The sequence below is a fragment of the Acinonyx jubatus genome, chromosome D4 (genome assembly GCF_027475565.1).
Source record: "Acinonyx jubatus isolate Ajub_Pintada_27869175 chromosome D4, VMU_Ajub_asm_v1.0, whole genome shotgun sequence".
Classification (NCBI taxonomy): Eukaryota; Metazoa; Chordata; class Mammalia; order Carnivora; family Felidae; genus Acinonyx; species Acinonyx jubatus.
The window spans coordinates 15,805,542-15,818,914 of record NC_069391.1 but is presented as its reverse complement, the minus strand read 5'-3'; the positions used below and the strand labels follow the sequence as shown (position 1 = coordinate 15,818,914).

Genomic DNA, 13,373 nt, shown 5'->3' with positions numbered 1-13,373 from the left:
ATAGACAGAATCCAAATCAGGCTCCAGGCTCTGAGCTGTCAGCACGGAGACCGACACTGGGCTCGAACTCACAAACCACGAGATTATGACTTGAGCCAATGTTGGCTGCTTAACTGACTGAGCCACCCAGCTCCCCACCTTTCTCTCTCTCTCTCTCCTTTTTTTTTTTTAACTTTGCTCATTTATTTTGTTTCTTATTCTACATATTAGTGAGCCCATGGTACTTATCTTCCTCTGACTTATTTCACTCAGCATTATACTCTCTAGTTCTATCCATGTTGTTACAAATGGCAAGATTTCATTCTTTTTATGACTAAATAATATTCCATTATAGATCTATATTGATAGGTAGATATAGGTAGGTAGGTAGGTAGGTAGGCAGGCAGATAGATAGATAGATAGGTAGATAGATAGATAGATAGATAGATAGATAGATAGATAGATAGAGATATATCACATCTTCTTTATCCATTTATCTACTGATGTATCTATGGACACTTGGGCTGCCTCCATAGTTTGGCGATAGTAAATAATGCTGTAATAAGCATAGAGGTGTATGTATCTTTTTGTATTTTTTGGGTGCATACTCAGTATTGAAATTCCTGGATCTTGGGGTAGTTCTATTTGTAATTTTTTGAGGAGCCTCCATCCTGTTTTTCTATAGTGGCTACACTAGTTTGCATTCCCAGCCAACAGTGCAAGAGAATTCTTTTTCTCCACATCCTCGCCAATAGTTATTTCTTGTGGTTTTGATTTTAGCCATTTTGACAGGTGTGAGGCAATATCTCTTTGTAGTTTTGATTTGCATTTCCCTATGGTAAGTGATGATGAGCACATTTTCATGTATCTGTTGGCTATGTGTATGTCTTCTCTGGAAAAAATGTCTGTTCATGTCTTCTGCCCATGTTTTAATTGGATCATTTGTTTTTTTAAGTGTTGAGTTGTATCAGTTCTTTATATATTTTGGATACTAGCCCTTTATCAGATTTGTCATTTGCAAATATCGTATCCCATTCGGTAGGCTGCTAAAATTTTTGTTGATTGTTTCCTTCACTGTGCAGAAACTTTTTATTTTGATGTAATCCCAATAGTTTAGTTTTTATTTCCCTTGCCTCAGGAGACATATCTAGAACAATGTTGCTATAGCTGATATCAGAGAAATTACTGCCTGTGTTCTCTCCTAGGACTGTTATGGTTTCAGGTCTCCCATTTAGGTCTTTAACCCATTTTGAGTTTATTTTTGTGTGTGGTGAAAGTAGTGTTATGGTTTCATTCTTTTGCTTGCGGCTGTCCAATTGTCCCAACACCATTTGTTCAAGAGACTGTTTTTTTCCCATTGTATATTCATTCCTTTGTCAATGATTAATTGACCATATCATTATGAGTTTACTTCTGGGTTTTCTATTCTATTCTGTTGATCTATGTGTCTATTTTTATGCCAGTACCATACTGTTTTAATTACTACCACTTTGTAATGTAACTTGAAATCTGAAATTGTGATACCACCAGCTTTGTTTTTCTTTTTCAAGACTGCTTTGACTATTCAAGGTCTTTTGTGTTTCCATACAAATTTTAGGATGACGTGTTCTAGTTCTGTGAAAAATGCTATTGGTATTTTGATAGGGATTACATTAAATCTGTAGATTGCTTTGAGTGGTACAGACCTTTTAACAATATTTGTTCTTCAACCCATGAACGGAGGATGTCTTTCCATTTATTTGTGTCTTGATTTTTGTCATCAATGTTTTATAGTTTTCAGAGTACAAGTCTTTCACCTCTTTGGTTAAGTTTATTTGAGATATTGTTTTGGGTGCAATTGTAAATGGGATTGTTTTCTTAATTTCACTTTATGCTGCTTCATTATTAGCATATAGGAATGAAACAAAATTCTGCACATAGATTTTGTATACTATGACTTTACTGAATTCATTTATCAGCTCTAGGAGTTGTTTTGGTGGAGTCTGTGGGGTTTTCTGTATATAGTATCATGTCATCTGCAAATAGTGAAAGTTTTACTTCTTAACAATATGGATTTTATTCCATTCTCTTGTCTGATTGCTGTGTCTAGGACTTCCAATGCTATGTTGAATAAAAATGTAAAGGTCTTGTTCTTGACCTTAGGGGGAAAGCTCTCAGTTTTTCACCATGAAGTATGATGGGTTTTTCATATAAGGTCTTTATTATGTTGAGAGATGTTCCCTCTAGACCTACTTTGCAGAATTTTTTTTAATCATGAATGGATGCTGTACTGTCAGATGATTTTTCTGCATCTACTGAAATGACAATATGGTTCTTACCCTGTCTCTTATTGATATCATGTATCATGTTGATTATTTTTGCAAAAATTGAAACACCCTTGCATCCTGGGGATAAATCCCACTTGCTTGTGGCGTATGATTTTTTAAAGTATTGTTGGATTTGGTTGGCTAATGTTTTGTTGAGGATTTTTGCATCTATATTCATGAGAGATACTGGCCTGTAGTTCTTTTGCATTTGTGTGTGGTGTCTTTATTGATTTTGGTATCAGGGTGATACTGGCCTCATAAAATGAATTTGAAAGTTTTCCTTCCTTTTCTATTTTTTTTGAATAGTTTGAGAATAAGTATTACCTCTTCTTTAAATGTTTGATAGAGAGGTTCCTGTGTGGCTCAGTCAGGTAAGTGCTGACTCTTGATTTTGACTTAGGTGATGATCTCACGGGTTTGTGGTTTTGAGCCCCAGGGCACAGGTGATGATGTCATGGTTCGTGGGTTTGAGCCCTGTGTTGGGCTCTTTGTTGGCAGCCTGGAGTCTGCTTGGGCTTCTCTCTCTCCCTCTCTCTCTGCCCCTTCCCCACTTGCTCTCTCTCTCTCTCTCTCTGTCTCTCTCTCTCAAAAATAAATAAATAAACTTTAAAAAATGGTTGGTAGAATTCACCTGTGAAGCCATCCAGTCCTGGACTTTTGTTTTTGAGATTAATATTCTTTATGCCTCATCACTTGCCCTTATTTTCTTTTTAAATTTATTTTGTCTATGGCATAATGTCCATCCATTAGCAGAATTATATTATAAAAGACATACTTCTTAAGTATGCACTAGGCTTGGGATTTCAACCTACAATGGACCTGCCACAAAGACTCTACCATGCACAATTCCCATCCACTAAGCATCAGAGTGAAGCCATTATCCACAGAGTAGGAGAGGTTGCCTTTGTAAACTGCAGCCTCGCATATTTGTGGAACACACGAACTTCGGCTTCTAGAGCCCCCTGAATGATGGAAAGTTTGGCAGCTCATGGGTCACTGAGCTCCTTGTTCTACAAAGAGCTCCAAAGTTACTGAATAGTCCACACAGAACCATAAATTACAGGGTAGTTATTTCTTAGTTATTTAGCGGTTACAGTGCAATTAGTTCCACTTAATGTCAACTTTTGCCAATATGTCTTCCATTAGCCTGAAAATTATAGCTTGGTTCTATAACAGTCATAATGTTCAAGCAGCTTTCAGACTCCAGCTTGCATTTGGGAGGGGAAGGCAGAGAGGAAATTGCTAGGAAAACAAAGTGGATTTGCATGTGGATGTATGATCTTCATCCCCAACCACCCGCTGACAACCTTACAGCCCCTTTCTGTGTCCCTTTCTCTATCAATGGCTGAGCAAGCAGGTCAGAGGAATACAATGCCCACAGTCAGGAAGTGTGGTATGAGAAAACGATAGGAATACATACCACAGGAACAGGATAGGAATACACTTGTCAGTGCTGAAATTCCAGAATCTGACAAGATGAAATCCAGGCTGTGCCACTCCCTAGGTATAGAGAAAGCTTGGATTAGTTTGGGTTTATTACATAGTTCAGAGTTTATCAACATACCATTTCATATGCTAGACCAATCTCTCACTGAAGGTACAAGGGAATTACAAAAAGCAAACTTTCTTTCCTTGCTTTTATGCCCAATTTAGATAGCCTGTATATTTTCCACTTTATAGCATAACATTTTAAAGAAACATGGCTCATCATTTAACATATACTGGGAGTCATCCATACAATGGAGTATATGTTTTCCAAAGTAGTCTATTTGGGCACTCTCTTAGCTTAATCCTTCAGAATGCTTTTGGGTCATCATTTTAATAACCCAATCATAGCATCTATTTACCAGGCAATTATTGTGTGCCAGACATGATGCTATTCATTTTGCTTGAATTTCTCATTTCATCCCTGAAACAACCTCAGAAGGTTTGTATCTTACTACAGTTTCCCGTTTAATAGATAAGGACTCTACATATCAGAGACGAGTAACTTATCCATGGAATAGTATTTGAACCCAGGTCTTCTGGAATTGAAAAGCCATACTATCTACAATAAACTATTTATTAATATTTATTGAATAGCCATGCAGTATGAGCCAAGAACTGTGAAAACACCATGATCCTAGTGTAGAAATGGAATGGTATGGAGTTTCCAAAACAATGCGCTTGCTTGTACAAACATGGGCATGCCCACAGTGCAATTTATAAACTGACTCTAAAATCACTCACCAGCAGGCCATCTGTTTTGAATGATGCCAGCTTTGTTGAAGCATGTGTGACTTCTGACTACAGGGTCAGCAAGAGCCTGAACATCTCCATTCTGTTTTCCTTTGTTTCGGTGTCTCTTGTGATCCTCATACCATCCTGCTTTGAATTGCACCTCACTATTTATGTCTGCTGCCTTCCACTTACCTTCGTGGGCAGAGGCTTGATACACTTCATCTCTATACCCACCTCAACACATGTACTCAGGGCAACACACATAGTGGCCCAGGACCCAGGCTCTGCTTGACCATAAGCACATTTCATAACTTTTATAAACCCTAGTTCCTTAATTGGAAAAATGGGGATAATGATATTCACCTACTTCACAGGGGTTTTGTTAAAGTTAAATTGATCCATCCACAGAAAAGACTTAGAACAACATGTGGCACAGAGTGAGTTCTCAATGAATGGCTTAAGTTATCATTCATAATATTATCATGTTGATGGTGGTAATATTTGCCTATCCAGATATAAGAAGGAGAATGAATCAAGGCAAATTCTCTATGTTTTCCAGTTGACTAAAGAGTTAGCATAAAATTAAACACAGTCAAGAAATGACCTAGGCTGTAGTGCATCCTGCACTCTTATCCACATCTTTTTCCCGTTTACTGAAATGTGTGTGTCAATGAATTGTTTAGTACTAGAGCACATGACATCAATCAACGCAGCTCACAGAGTATGCAACCCTAATGTCCGTCTCTTCAAGTATCCAGAGCAATGGTGATTGGCTTCCCCAGATTCAATCAGCAGATTTGCAGGAGGGCATAGGGATTGCCCTCCTTGGGCTCTACACTGGATTTCATTGTTATTAATAACAGTGTTACGACTGTGGTGGCCATGTTACTTCCATGATCTCCATGGCCCCAAAGACAGCCAATATGATAAATAAAACTTTTATTCTTTCACCCATTCACCTTCATGTTCCCAGGTATCCAACCTGGTAGCTCACACTTTCTGACAATCAATGAATATTTGCTGAATAAATGGAAGTTAGGTATAAAATAAGATCTGTGGTAAGTGACAGAAAACAATGAATCAAGTGATCAGTCAACCAATACTTATGATAGTCTTCCCCTAGAGAGGAAAGGAATTACAGGATAGGTACTGTGCCTTGGCAGTACTTTCAAACATTGCATTAAAATTATTAAATATAATTTAAAAATGGTACTAAAATTAAGCATGGCCACGAGTAGTCTGATTCTACTTATACGTGGCATCTAAAGTTGTCTAAGTCGTAGGAACAGAAAATAAAAGGTGGTTAGCAGGGCTCGGGATAGGAGCATAAGGACAGCTGTTGTTTAAAAGGTGTAGACATGGGGCGCCTGGGTGGCGCAGTCGGTTAAGCGTCCGACTTCAGCCCGGTCACGATCTCGCGGTGCAGTCCGTGAGTTCGAGCCGCGCGTCAGGCTCTGGGCTGATGGCTCAGAGCCTGGAGCCTGTTTCTGATTCTGTGTCTCCCTCTCTCTCTGCCCCTCCCCCGTTCATGCTCTGTGTCTCTCTGTCCCAAAAAAATAAACGTTGAAAAAAAAATTAAAAAAAATAAAAGGTGTAGACGTTTAGTTTTGCAAGATGAAAAAGTTCTAGAGATATGTTTAACAACAGTGTAAATATAACCCTACTGAACTATACATGTAAGAATAGTTGACTCAATCAGTTAAGCATCCAACTCTTCATTTTGGTTCAGGTCATGATCTCACAGTTGGTGAGTTCAAGCCCTGTGTCAGGCTCTGTACTGACAACGAGGAACCTTCTTGGGATTCTCTCTCTCCCTCTCCCTCTGCTCTTCTCCTGCTCACCTGCATGCTCTGTCTTTCTCAAAAGAAATAAACATTTAAATAAACAAAAATAGTTGAGATGGTAAGTGTTATGCAGTTTTTTTCTATAATAAAAAAAATTATGACCTTTGAATAGTTAAAAACACAAGGTTAAGTACAAAAGGCAGGAATGCATCTCTTCCTATCATTGTTTTTTGTTGGTTGATTGGTTGGTTGTTGTTTGTTTGTTTGTTTTATACTAACTGCAGGGTTTAACCAGAGAAGAAGAACCTTGTAGGGTAAGCACACACATGCATGTGCACATATATACATACATGTACGTCTAGGAATTATTACATGAAGTTGGCTCATGCAATTGTTGAGGCTAGCTAAGAAATTCTAAAGTCTGTAGGACAGGCAGTCGGGAAGAATACAAGCAGACCGAACCCACAATCATGAGCTGAAACTCCCAGTGTAGAGGGAATGGTCAGGAAGGAAGTTTCAAGAACAAACTGATTAAATCAGGCCTACCCTGGATAATCTCCATCCTGATTAAACCAAAGTCAACTGATTAGGGTCTTGAATCATATCTGTGCACTCCCTTCACAGCAGCATCAATATTAGTGTTTGAGTCACTGGGAGAGTCTTGTATGTGCTACAAAATGGCCAACAGCTTCCTTTTTGCCCTCCAGCTCCCCTGAGAGCAGACCCCTTTAGCTGTACCTAACTGAAGACATTTGAATAGGGCATCCTGAGGACTTTAGGTCAGGCTAGCCAAGCTGACATGTCAAAAAGGCATCACAATGACATCACAATGGTACCATCCTCTGCATGGTATTAATACTTGATTTTATATCAGAAAGATTTACCACACTGGTACAGAAGAGCTCATTCTTTTTGGCAGCTGCAAGATATTTCAAGGCATGTGTATAATATAATTACTTCTGCTGATTGACATTTAGGTTATTTCTGATCATTTTTCTTCCAACAATGTTTCAAGGTTCACGTTGTATACGCATACATCTTTTCTCACTTGTGCCAATATATTTATGGAATGTGTTCCTATAGTTGGGAATTCTGGGCCAATCATACATGCATCTTCAAACTGTGCCAGGTGTTGCAAAATGTCTCTCCAGGGAAGGTGCAACAGCAGCTTAACTATCCACCAAATATTAGACATTTTCCATACCCAAGATGATCCTGCTTCCTTCTTTGCCGGGACTCGCCCAACTCAGCAGTGCCCTCTGCTTTCTGAGGTAGAGATGATGTCTCCAAAGTGTGGGGTTTCCTATGAATCTACATTTTTACCTTGCATTTAACCCCTTCTCTTTGAGTGATTAGAGCAAATATTGAGTCCAGTATTCCACTTTACAAATAAGATATGCTAGCTAATATACGGTAAACATTTGAAGAGTCACAGACTCTTGGGGGGAGGAGACACCAAACCCCGTAGCACGTATCTGTTCAATAGTGTACAAATTACTCACAGAAACGTACGTATCCATATTCTAAATCTATAAAGCCACCGGTGCTCTGTTTGATAAATTTTGCACATTTATAATTCTTTAAGGCAGTTTTATTTAGGCAAATGTCCTAATTAGAGAAGGATTACACTGCTAATGGTGAATGCAACTAAGATGATGGATGTAAGTGTTCAAAAAGGTTTTGACCTTAGAAAGTGGAGGACGCGACATACATGTGACAGGAAGAAGGAAGTAGTTTGGGCATTTTACTTGTATCTTTCACTTTTATTTAAAGACCTGTACCTAGATCTGTTCTTAATTTAACAGTTTTAACTTTTCAGGATGAACTCAGGGCCCTACTAATGATGTGACCTTTGTTCAGTGAGGTACAGGACAGGTTGTTAAAGACTTAAAAAAAATGCCTGTGCACTTTCAGGAGAGGGAGGATGAACTGGCTCAGATGTTCTGAGTTCACAGATCTGCAGCTGTTTGAAAACCCAGGGAATTGAATGGGAATAAAATTGTCCACATCAAACAAAAGCTGTCCGTGACTTTTGTGCCCGGGCTGATCCTTTGGAGTATCAAAGAAATCCTTTCCCTCCATGGACAAAATAACCCCATACAAATCAATAAAGAAAGAGGCAGAGGGAAGAAAGTTTGCCAGATTCAAGCAAGTAGATGGAGCAAGGGCTGAGGAGGATCCCAGAGAAGGAGCACAAGTGAGACTGGAGGAGGAGGGGAGAAGGGGAGAGAAGGCTGATGCTGTTAAAGGGACATGTCAGGCAGTGAAAGTTGCAGATGAAGACAGGAGCAAATGGAAGAGAGGGAGAGAAAAGAACAAGCTGATATGACTGAGAAACTATAGGGGAAGGAGACACAGAAAGAATTATTCCACTAAGCTATTTGGTACATTTTTATGGGGTGTTTATTACAGAGGGATGATTCTGAGCTCCTTACATGTCATGACATAGATACCTTACTGGCCTCAAACCAGTCCTGGCCCTGCCATTTAATGCTCAGAGAGAACTGTCCCAGGCCCCAGAGACGTAGGGATGAACAAGACAGGGCCCTTGATCTGAGTAGAGAGGACAAAAGGAAGGTCAAACAGGTGACTATAATCCAGTGTGATATGAACTAGGACAGGGGCCATTCGGGGTGTTATGAGAACATGTAATAGGGGCATAACCTTCTCCAGGAGGGGCTGAGAGCTGAGAGAGACACTGGGAAAATGAAAAGAGGAAAGCAGGAGAAAGACTAGCATTTTGTTGTTGCTGTTGTTGTTGATGCTGATGATGAAAACGATCGTGATTATTAAACAGCCCATTTTATTTTTTAGGCACTGTGTGTATTATTGTCTCCTAAGACATAGATTCTTCACAGATGTCATCTCACATCAGCACAGTTTTGCCCAAACTTTTTTATTGACCCATTTTGAAGATGAGTAAATCATGTATTTAAACTTTAGGCAATTTCCCCAAGACCACAGAAGGTAAACCCGCCCAAGTCCATCTTATATCCAAGACCATGGTCTTTGCAGGGCACCGAGTTCCTGAAGCAAGGAGTGGAGGGCAGGGAAGGACGAAGAGGGGAGAGTGGGGTATGCAAGGAGAATGTGAAGCAGGATGTAAATGGAGAACAAAGGGAAGAAGGAGATGGCGGAGGAAAGATCCACAGCAGGTGAGAGAATGGGGGCGCATGCTCAAGAGGGAAGAGTGAAGGGAAAGGGCGCCTGATGAAGACAGAGGGTAGTCTTTAGAAAATGGAAGTCTCCTGGGCAAGGAATGGTCGCAGTGAAGGAGCAAGCAGAGTGAGTGTGCGTGACGAGGACAAAATGTGAGAACGCTGCCTATGGCCTGAACGTCTGAAGTCTCATATATGGAAAAAATTGGCAGAAGAGGACAGTGACGGGGGGCAAGAGTTGGGGAGAAGTGACTGTGGAGACTCGTGGACCCAAATGGCAGCTGTGAAAAGCCTCCTCTTGGACAAAACAGGCCCCCTTGGGCACCAGCCTCGGCTCCCCTTGGCTTGGCCCCCACCGCACAAGCCACGTTTCCTCTTCCCCTGAAGGTCCCACAACAGGGAGGAAGACACGCAGACTGAGATGTGAGCCCCACCATTGCTCCTACCATCTCTGCCGCCAATATGAGTGCCCTGGGCACAAACGGTCCCCTTTCCTGCAGTCGTTAGGAATGGAAGGACAGCGGAGAGGGATTATGAACACTGAGGAGGAAGGGAAGAAGGAAAGAGTGTGTGTGGGCTATGGTGTGGGGCGGGAGGAGCGGTGAGGATTGCAATGAGGAGAACCACCGGGGCCAGCCTGTTAGAACTTAAGTGAATTCCCAAGACCTGCTCTCTGATTTTATAGATGGGGAAACTGAGGTCTGTGAGGGATAAAAAGCCTGACTGAATCATCCAGCAAGCTGAGGCCAAAGCCCAGCTCTGCCCCAGTCTTCTGCCCGGTGTCAATTCCGACACCCCATCTGTGATGGGCAGGGAGAGAAGAGACTTGGGGAGAGCAGGCACCTGGTAATTAAAACAATGTGCAGGGCCAGCGTTGCTCTTCTGCAATTCCCCGTGGCAAGCGCTTTCGCCTGCAGGCACATCTCGTTCTGGGAGCTCAGGTTGTGAGATTGCAGATTGAAGCAGGTGCTGCTATTTCTGTCCCGCTCTATTTTCAACCTCAGGATGCAGCCTCCCTCGGCTGCGGGAAGGACTTGGGGAAACGTAGATCCATTGCTACTTCCTTTCTTCCTCCCCCAGCCAGTGTCCCCTTTTGCAAACATACCTCCAACTCTGTACATAAGGGGTGCTTCTACACCCCACAAGCCCTGCCTATGACCAGCTGCTTCCTGTCTAGAATGAGTCACTCTGGCTTCTGCAGGAATAGGTAGGGAGGTGACCTCATGTGACCTCTGTGTGAAGGTACCCTGGAGATCCCTTAAACTGTTACCAGTAAGCTTCTTAGCACAGAATAAAAGCTCAGGATATGTGTGATGGGTCAATGAATAGATGAATGAATGAATGAATGAATGAATGAATGAATATTGAAGTACTCCTCCTCAGTTTGTAGTAAGTACACTTAGGACCAAGAAGGGAAAAGATTTGGCTAATATTTCACAGCAAGTGAGTGGCAAGGCCAGAACTAGAAGGGGTTCTGGCTCAGTGGGCAGGGATAGGGGGTAGGGACCATCTAAAACATCTATGTCATAATAAACCACGAAGGCTCTGTTTCATCTAAATTCTTCAGGCTCCATCCAGGCTAGTGAGTTCAGAAGTAAATCAAGAGAATCCAGGCATGATAAGACCCCAGAGACAGGAAAGAGAGTGAGAGCATGAGTCCTTAAGTCAAACAAAAGAGGTCAGTGCTTATAAGGTGAGGTAGGGCAGGGAATATAGTTGGAACTATATTCTGAAGGGAATGGCCAACAGGACAAATACATACACTTGGCGACAGTGAAAACTCATGTAGAAGGAAGACATTTGGAAGAGCAGCTGACATCAGGGTGCTGCTTGAGAAAGGGTTTCATTCTAACAGGGTGTGGAAGAAAGGGTGGTCAGTAGGCTGTAGGATGGTCTGGTCAGTAGCCTGGCCTGCTTTCCTGACCCACCAGGAACAGAGAACAGACAGGTGATGCCTCTCCATTATCTGGGCTCAAAGTAGATGTTCATGATGGAAGAGGGAGGGACTGAAATGGTCTCTCTGGAGCGAGAAATCTTGCAAACCAGTCTGAATGTAAAAGAGCCAAAAAAGTAATTCCAGAAGAGTTTTTATTAGTTTGTTTCCCTAAAGTGACTGTAGAAGAATAAAATTAATACGAGATGACAGCAGATCACTGTTTTACAGGAGGTAAGAGCTAATGTGTTACAACGAGCCCTGGATAAATATGCTCTCCTTTTGGCACCATCTGCGAATTGGAAAGAAATCACTTCCTGCCTTGAAGCCTCCATTTCCCAATATGTAAAATAATAATAGAGCTATAAGTGGCTACTGAGGCTCCTCGCTCCCCTTCCTTCCTTCCTTCCTTGCTTCCTTCCATTTCTTCCTTCCTTCCTTCCTCTCTTTCACCCTTCACTCGTTTGTTCGTTCTTTTGTTCATTCATTTGCTCCTTCCTTCCTTCCTTCCTTCCTTCCTTCCTTCCTTCCTCTCTCTCTCTCTCTCTCTCTCTTTCTCTCATTCTTTCTTTTTGGTATTTATGACATCCATTGTTTCTTCTTGCAAGAAATATCTGGGGATAGAAAAATCACTTATCCTCATTTATTACTTTTATCTGGTGAAAAAGAGAGAGAGGCATTTCAGAGAACCAGGAACCTCTGGGAGGAACCTAGTTTAGAAATGTGTTGGTAATTGCTTAGAAATCAGTCAGATTCTGAAGTCCTTGATAAGTAAGCTAAATGTTGAGAAGGTTCTGGATGCTTTGATATTTCAGTTCCCTACAAGCCCCCTTCCTCATACGCATAAGCAAAATTGCTTCTTTAACCAAGGTCAGGTTAAATTGACTGGACAGGGGCACACTCTGCATTTGGCTGCAAGCCAGTGGGAGCTTAATAACCATCACATTTCGTCCAGTGAACTTTGTGGCTCAGGTCGGTTTCACATTTCTTTATATACTTTCTCTCTGCAAATGCCTTTCCTCACAAAGAGCATTTCCAAAGGTTGAATATAGTGATTAGTGACACATATGCATTTAATCTCCTCTGGTCTTTCCCTGTCTGTGCCTCCCCTCCTCACTTTGAGTCTTTAGAATTTTATGCCTGTATCAAAGAAATGTTTTCATCTGCCTCACTGCTATTTTCTTTTCTGTCTTATAAATCCTTAAAGAAATGTAGTGTGGGTGAATTCAGTGAGAGGCTGGATAGATGGCTCCAGAGAATGAATTCTCTTCATCTGAAAACAGTCTCTATACACAGAGAAGCAAACAGCATCTTCCAGTTTTGTCAACGTGATTATTAAGCATTCATAGAGCTTTTCCCCTCCTTCTCTAGAATAGCTACAAGCAGTTTAATTAGTCGGTTTTCACCCCAGAGTTGTAAAGATAGATGATTCCATTTATCCAACCTTAGATTAAATGCACATTTGAACCTAGGCTCACTGACAGAGTACCAAGAGTGCTTGGCTTGGAGTCAAATGCCCCAGGTTAACCTTTCAGGGCTGAAGTTCTTAAGCTATGTGGCCTAGTACAAATCATTTCATGATTCCAGGGTCAATGTGAAACAAGAATGCATATCATGACACCAACAGAGCACACGTGCTCAAGGATAATGATGTACTTCCCCAAAGGGGTTAAAATTGGTTATTATGGGGCAAGCAGGCACAGGTTTACATAGTGTACAGAAGTGGGTATTTAATGTGTTTGTAGCATTAAAGTTTTTTTGGGGGGGGTGGGTGCAATTAGGGAAAAACATGTCTAAAATTCTCCAGTTGGAGGTGGCAATACAAAAAAAAAAATTGAGAAACCAGGCGATGGAGAATAAGGGACGAAACATCCATTGAACACCCACTATATTCCAGTTCACGTGCCTCCATTAGTCCGCACAGTCTTATAACAAAAATGTAGGTATGTCTCTTCATTTAATAAGAAGGCTCAGGATAGGAGGCAACTGAGAT

At 41.2% G+C, this 13,373-nt stretch overlaps 1 long non-coding RNA gene across 1 annotated transcript in view; it reads right to left on the bottom strand.

The window, feature by feature from the left end:
• The window catches only part of LOC128312000 (uncharacterized), a 32,526-nt gene extending 25,463 nt beyond the window's left edge, over positions 1–7,063 (bottom strand). The window contains exons 1-2 of the long non-coding RNA XR_008290767.1: positions 6,836–7,063; positions 3,706–3,785 (exon numbers count right to left, since the gene is read on the bottom strand). This is a non-coding gene — a long non-coding RNA (uncharacterized LOC128312000). The remainder of the gene's footprint in view (positions 1–3,705; positions 3,786–6,835) is intronic.
• Positions 7,064–13,373: the final 6,310 nt, after the last annotated feature.